The sequence below is a fragment of the Delphinapterus leucas genome, chromosome 14, assembly GCF_059928025.1.
Source record: "Delphinapterus leucas isolate spDelLeu-1000000601 "Yukka" chromosome 14, BTC_Dleu_Yukka2, whole genome shotgun sequence".
NCBI classification, from domain to species: Eukaryota; Metazoa; Chordata; class Mammalia; order Artiodactyla; family Monodontidae; genus Delphinapterus; species Delphinapterus leucas.
The window spans coordinates 8615603-8623653 of NC_143142.1; positions in this window are offsets into that span (position 1 = coordinate 8615603).

Consider the following 8051-nt stretch of genomic DNA (forward strand, 5'->3'; position numbering starts at 1 on the left):
TCCCCGACCAGTGATCGAACCTGGGCACTCCGCAATGAGAGCGCGGAGTCCTAACCATTGGATGGCCAGGGAATTCCCAGGGTGTTCGTGTTCTTATTGTTCAATTTTAAGGGTTCTTTGTGTATTTCGGATAGCAGTCCTTTATCAGATTTTATCAGAGAATATTTTGAAAATATTTGCTCCAAGTCTGTGGCTTGTCTCATTCTCTTGACCACTCCCTCGCTTTAACTTTCAGTAAGAGTCCTGAAATGAATGACTAATAATAATGGCCCGAAAAGAAACAGTGAAAATATTATTTTATTAAACTTCATCTAAATAATGATGTCAGTAAAATTTTTAATGAAAAAATAAAACCAATATTACAGGACAAAAAGTTAACGGATTAATACTTTTTAATTATATTAATGTATTTTTAAAAACTGTTACCCTACATGTTGGATTAGCAAAGAAATGAATAATATAGAGTTTCTGGTCTTGACCTTTAAATTCTGAAAACTTGTCAATGACTGCCAAGCTGATCATCTTTGCGTATTCATGTTCCATACACAGTGTAAACAGATTTGTCAATTATTGGAGCACAGCCATGAAAAGACAGGGAGGAAACTTAAATGCATATTACTAAGTGAAAGAAGCCAATCTGAAAAAGTTACATTCTGTATGATTCCAACTATATGACATTCTGGAAAAGATAAAACTGGGGACAGTAGAAACATCAGTGGTTGCCAGGGAAAGAGGGGAGGAAAGAAGAGGTGGAGCAAAGGGCATTTTTAGGGCAGTGAAACTATTCTATACGACACTATGATGGTAGATACATGTCATACACTTGTCAAAACTCATAAAATGTACATCACCGAGAGAAATCTAAGGTAAACTATGGACTTTGGGTGACAATGGTAGGTTCATCAGTTGTAACAAATGCACCCTGAATGTGAGATGCTGATAGTGGGGCAGGCTGTGCACGTGTGAGGGCAGGGGTATATAGGAACTCTCTGTTAGTTGCCCTCAGTTTTGCTCTGAACCTAAAACTGCTTGAAAAAATTAAACTTAATAAAAAAGAAGAAAGAAGGGGGCGTGTCAAAATTGACCTTCTCTGGGTGTCAAACACACTAGATACACCATTGTATCTAACACACTTGCAACAATGGCACACACAGTAAACATTATATAAATGCTTGCTATTATACTTTTTTCTACATTTGAAATATTTCATAATTAAAACCACATCTAATAATAGCAAAAAGTGGAAACAAGTGAAATGTTCACCAGCTGATGACTATATCACCAAATATGGTATATTCATACAATGTAATCCTATTCAGCAAAAAATTAAAAACGAAAAGAACAAACTACTGAGAACAACATGAATGAATCTCAAAAATATTATGCTAAATATAAAGTCATGGTAGGTGAAAGAAATCAGACCAGAAGAAAAAAAAATCACATAATCCCTGACTCCATGTATATGAAATATCCAGAAAAAATAAACTGAAAGCAACAGAAAGATTTGTGATTGCTTGGTGGCGAGGGTGGGAACAAACACAAAAGCCCATGTTCTGGGACTTCCCTGGTGTCGCAGTGGTTGGGAGTCCGCTGGGACACGGGTTCGAGCCCTGGTCTGGGAAGATCCCACGTGCTGCGGAGCAACTAAGTCCGTGTGCCACAGCTGCTGGGCCTGCGCTCTAGAGCCCGTGCGCCACAACTACTGAAGCCCATGCGCCTGAAGCCTGTGCTCCGCAGCAAGAGGGGCCACCCCAAGGAGAGGCCCGCGCACCGCAACGAGGAGTGGCCCCCGCTCGCCGCAACTGGAGGGGGTCCTCGCGCAGCAACGAAGACCCAACGCAGCCAAATAATAAGTAAATAAATGTATTTTTTTTAAAAACAGCCCATGTTCTTATGGAGCTGACATTATAATGAGGAAAGATAAACAGTAACTAAGTAATACAAATAGTATTATGAGAAGGTAATAAAACATACTAAAGTATTTATGGAAGAAAAAATGTATAGGGTTTACTTTAAAATATTCCTGGGAGTGGAGGGAGATAGATGAAACAAAATTAGCAAAATGTTGATATCAACTGAAATTAAGTGGCAGGTACATGGGAGTTCATTATGCTATTCTTTCAACTTGTATGTATATTTAAATTTTCCATAAGTGTTTTTTAAAGGTGCTTAAAAGGTAAAGAAGAAAGAAAGGGAGTGTTGGGGCAGGGGCTGCCATTTTTAATCAAAATCAGAGAAGGCTGCACTGATTAGGTGACATATGAGTAAAGACCTGAGGGAAGGAAAGTGGGAGCCATGTAGAAATCTACAGGGAGAGGATCCCAAGCAAAGGAAAGAGCAAGCTTAGAGGTCTGAAGTAGGAGTGAGCTTGGCATGTTACAGGAAGAGTAAGGAGGTAAGTGGGCTGGAGCTGAGCAAGCGGGGAGAGGAGTAGGAAACAAGTTCATGGATGCCAATGGAGAGTCTTGAGCAGAAAAGTAACATGATCTGACTTGCTTTTTAAGAGGATTGTTCTGTCTGATGCGTTAAGAGTAGATTGGAGGAGGCAATCAAGTCCAAAATGTCCAAGTGCCAAGGTTGAGAAGGCCTGTTATAAAGGGAAGGAGGAAATGAGTGACAGCAGGTGGGGGAAACAGAATAAATATTTTTTTTAAGATGGAAGAAATAACATGTTTATATCCTGATGGGAATGAAGGAGAATATATCACTAGCTAAATGGCAGGAGAAACGTTGATAATTTCTATAAAGAAATAGTGCTAAAAGACATCTGTGGAGTTGATAAACCACACAAAGAATGCATGAAGCAAAATATTTATAGAGAAAAAGAAGCAAAGGAGAGACCACCTCCTCTGGAAATTTTTTTAAAATCCTCTTTAAAATAAATTACTCCAAAATAGGATGGATTCCATGGTTAAGTTCCATTAACCTCATGTAAGTCAGATCATACTGATTTTCATATTATACAAAGGACACATGTAATATTAAACTAACATGGGACACACAAGAGATAAATCCAAGGGGAAAAGCCTCCTCTTTCTCATGGAATCATCATCTTCTAAAATGATAATTTTGTAACTGGAGGGGTCTTTTCAGACACACAGCTGGCCATGAACATTTAGACAACCCACTTAGATGCAGAATGATGTGAATTCCATGGAGTGTTGAATCAGATACATTTAGAGGAACAATTTATAAATGTAAATGTTTTGCTCCACTTAAGTTCATTTCTAAATCTCCAACAGCCTCCTAAGAATGAAAATCTTTCCCAGCTCCATTAGACATTTTTCTTAGATCTGTCTTTTGTACAAGGGGAAAAACATAACACTTGTAAATTGCTCTAAGGGAAACATTACTTAATATCTCTTAAGTGTCTCCTGGCAGTGATAGCCTTCCTTTCAGTGGAAAAGTAACTTTAGGACAAAGAATTTGCCTGGACAACTGGAGGGAATAAATATAGCCATCTTTCCAAATGATTTTCCCTCTTTTCAGTAAAAGTGGCTGGCAAAGCAATATATTCTAGGGTTCTAAGGTGTCCAGATTGGCACTTTGTTTATGAGATGGTCAGACAAGTAAGGACAGAGCAACTAATTCACACACAAATGCAAAACCAACAAGGCTTGCTGAGTTAGAGTTCAACTGCCATAAAATAAAGTTTTCTGGAGATTTTAATACTATTAACAACCCCCTCCAAGAAATTCCTCTCTAGGATTCGCATGTTTTATTGATCCACCCTTTATTCCGATTAACCTCTTAGACTGATTCTTTGCTGAGTCCTTCCTTCTTCCTGATTCCTAACTGCTGACTTGTCTCAGGGATCAAATTCTATCTCCTAATTCCGCTAAAGACCTCCTGTCTCTCAAGTCTTTATTTCTATTGCTTTCACGTATATTTTTGTTTGCTGCTGGATATCACCCAGGCCATCAGCTGCCCCCTCACACTCAAAGTGCTCAGAATTAAACTCATCTCCCACACCCCTTCCAAAGGACTTCCAATTATTGATTTCTAGAAGTTTGCTCGGGACAATTCCAGTTTATGACTGCTGTTCCAGAATTAATTATAGCACGCTCTTTTTTTTTTTTTTTTTAGCACGCTCTTTTATGCTCAAGAGTTTGGATGACAAATTATGTCATCACCCAACCTATTTTCATCAAAGGAACTGCTATTGTCCAAGTCAACTAGACTCAAAACTAAAACAAACAACAAAAAAATCCAAAAAGCAAACAAACAAACAAACAAAAAAAACTCAACCTTGGGGAATTCCCTGGCAGTAGACGAAACAGGTGAATTTAATAAAAACAAAACAAAACAACAACAAAAAACCTCAACCTAACCTTCAGCTGCTAATTCGAATGCAGTAGAATCTCCCGCAAATCTCCCCTTATTTTTACATTCCCAGTAACACCCACTAAGCCCTTACATGGGAACCACTAATAAAGCTTCTTACTTCCTGGTGTCTCTCCCTGCCATCTCTCTACCCTCCAATCCATCTGGTGCACTGTAATTAACTAAATTTCATAAAAGTCCTGACTTTATCCTTTCACCATCCGCTTGAAAATGTAAATGTGATCTTCATTCAGTATATATTTGAATGCCTCCTCACCTCGTTTCAGGCATTGGGGCTACAATAATGATAGGCATGGCCCATGACCATGTTAAGAAAAAGTTAAATAGTAATATAAGAACACACAAGATAATGACTGGTTCAGGGGGAAGTCTTCAGAGGACTTGTGATGAAATGGCAGATGACTGATTTTTTTTTAAAGCACTGTAAGAAACAAGAACTCAAACAGATACTTGTACACTGATGTTCATTAAAGCATTATTCACAAGGGCCAAAACGTAGAAACAACCCATCAGCAGATGAACGGATAAACAAAATAGAGTATATCTATACAATGGAATATTATTCAGCCACAAAAAGGAATGTTACAACATGGATGAACCCCCAAAACATGATGCTAAGTAAAAGATGCCAGTCATAAAAGGACAAATATTTTATGATTTCCCCTTATATGAGACACATAAATAAGCAAATCCAGAGACAGAGAGTAGTTAGAGGTTACCAGGGGCTGGGGGAAGAGGAATGAGGAGTTACTGTTTAATGGGTACAGAGTTTCTATTTGGGATTATAAAAAAGGTTTGGAAATAGTGGTGGTGGTTGCATAACATTATGAATTTAATGCCACTGAATTGTACACTTAAAATGGTTAAAATGGAAAAATGACAATGTAATATGCTACAAACCATTGAATTGTATACTATAAATGGGTGAATTATATGATACGTGAATTACATCTCAAGAAGACTGTTTAAAAAAAAAGTTCTTGAGAGTTAAGCACAGAAACTCTAGAATGGCTTGGGGAAAACTGGGGCAGGAAAAGTGATGTTCAGGCAAATCGTTCTCATAATGGTAGGTAAAAGCAGAATGGTGCCCTTGTGTGGAGAATCTGTCATGTCCTTTGTCCCACTAATAGAATACAGTTTAAAGTTCTAACCCTGGGGGCTTCCCTGATGGCACAGTGGTTAAGAATCCGCCTGCCAATGCAGGGGACACGGGTTCGAGCCCTGGTCCGGGAAGATCCCACATGCCACGGAACAACTAAGCTCATGCGCCACAACTACTGAGCCTGCGCTCTAGAGCCCGTGAGCCACAACTACTGAGCCCACGTGCCACAACTATTGAAGCCCGCGTGCCTAGAGCCTGTGCTCCGCAATAAGAGAAGCCACCATGATGAGATGCCTGCGTGCCACAATGAAGAGTAGCCCCCGCTCGCTGCAACTAGAGAAAGCCTGTGCACAGCAACCAAGACCCAACGCAGCCAAAAAAAAAAAAAAAAAAGGTCTAACCCTGACCCTGGCTCTCAAAAACATGGGTCCTTCATTATTACCTGCTAGGGCAGCTTTGTCCCCATCACGTTCTTTGCCCTAACGTTTCCTTCATGCCAGGCCTGATCATGTCACAAAGCTGCCCAATATACTTCTTTCTCATTTAGCCTACCCAATTTGGTTCACCTGTTCTGAGCTCAGTTAATTTGAGTGCCATCTTCATTAAGTCTTCCCCAAGCGACCTCAGCAATAACAGCCTGCTCTTTCTCTGGGCAGAACTGAGCAGTCAGGTCAATCTTTCAGTGTTTCGTCTCTCCTATCTTGATATACACATTTCTCGTCAGATGGCTAAGGTCCTGGAGAGCATAGTTGCCCTTTACATTTCTTGTATATCCTCAATCTCCTGCTTTTGTTGCCTGAATGTTCTACTAAAAGTTGCAATGTAGTGACCATCTTATAATGGCTGAGAGGGCCAGCCCTGGGTTTGGAAAGACTTAGGTTTCATTGCCATTTCTGCCAACTTCCAGGTGCTTGAGTTTGGGCAAGTTATTTAATTCCTGTAGGCGTCAGTGTCTTCATCTAAAAAGGGGGATAGTACCTGTATCTGCCACAAAGATTCTTGAAAGGGTTAAACAGGATTTAAAAAGGCAAAGCATTTAGCAAGCTGTCAGATCACCTGTAAACTGGAGCTGCAGTGTTGAAGTGGAAAATTGTGATTGGTGATTTATCTCAAAATCAACACAGAACAGATGTGGCCCTAAAATTACACTCTCCTAATGGAATCGTCTTCCAAACTTCTATAAACAAAATGAAGGGAAAAACAAACCAAATGGCTTTTGGTATAATAGTATTACATCCCTTTCTGGACACAACTCCAAACTTTTTATTAAGTTCTTCAGTACTAATAATTTTGGAGGAAAGGAAAATGTAGAATAAAACAATTCTCATAAATCTTGTTCAAGCATTTCCATGTACTGTAATTTTTCTATGCATATGACAATAACTGGTGGCATATTTTAAAAATTAATAAATGTAAACAGGATGCTTAAGAAAAGAACCAGGTGACTGTTGTCCTCAGCATGGTTTTTTCTAATATTTGACTTCCTATCAATGTTTTTTTTTTTTTTTGGTACGCAGGCCTCTCACTGTTGTGGCCTCTCCCGTTGAGGAGCACAGGCTCCGGACACGCAGGCTCAGCAGCCATGGCTCATGTGCCCAGCCGCTCAACGGCATGTAGGATCTTCCAGGACCGGGGCACGAACCCGTGTCCCCTGCATCGGCAGGCGGACTCTCAACCACTGCGCCACCAGGGAAGCCCTCAATGTTCTTTTTAAAAACTAGATTTTCCCTCCTGGTTATTAAGGTAACACATTTCTTACTGAATTGTAGTATATATGACTTAGGATGTACAAGTCTTTGTAATTGCCCCTGGTGCAAAATAATCACTCTTAACAGTTCGGTGTATGTATTCCCCTACTTTTTTTTGGAGTACATACAATTAAATAAACAAGGATGGAATCATACTATAATACTACCCTCAACCTTTTTTTTTTAAACTCAATGATGTATACCCTAAGGCATCTTTCCATGAGAGAACAGATAGAGCCCCTTATTATTTTTAAGGGCTGCATATTTCATTTTATGGATGCACCATGATTATTCACTTATCCAATTCTCTATTAAAAGATGTCTGAATTATTTCCAGGTGTGCGTGTATGTGTGTGTGTGTGTGTGTGTGTGTGTGTGTGTTTCAGCATTCAACAATACTTCAAGATGAGTTGCTGGGGGCTTCCCTGGTGGCGCTGTGGTTGAGAGTCTGCCTGCCAATGCAGGGGACACGGGTTCGAGCCCTGGTTGGTCTGGGAAGATCCCACATGCCGCAGAGCAACTAGGCCTGTGAGCCACAACTACTGAGCCTGCGCGTCTGGAGCTTGTGCTCCACAACAAGAGAGGCCGCGACAGTGAGAGGCCCGCGCACGGCGATGAAGAGTGGCCCCCGCTCGCCGCAACTAGAGAAAGCCCTCGCACAGAAACAAAGACCTAACACAGCCAAATAAAAAAACAAAAAACAAAAAAAAATAGGATAAGATGAGTTGCTGAACCAAAAAGAATGAACATTCAAAAATCTGATACAGGGCTTCCCTGGTGGCGCAGTGGTTGAGAGTCCGCCTGCCAATGCAGGGGACACGGGTTCGTGCCCCGGTCCGGGAAGATCCCATATGCCG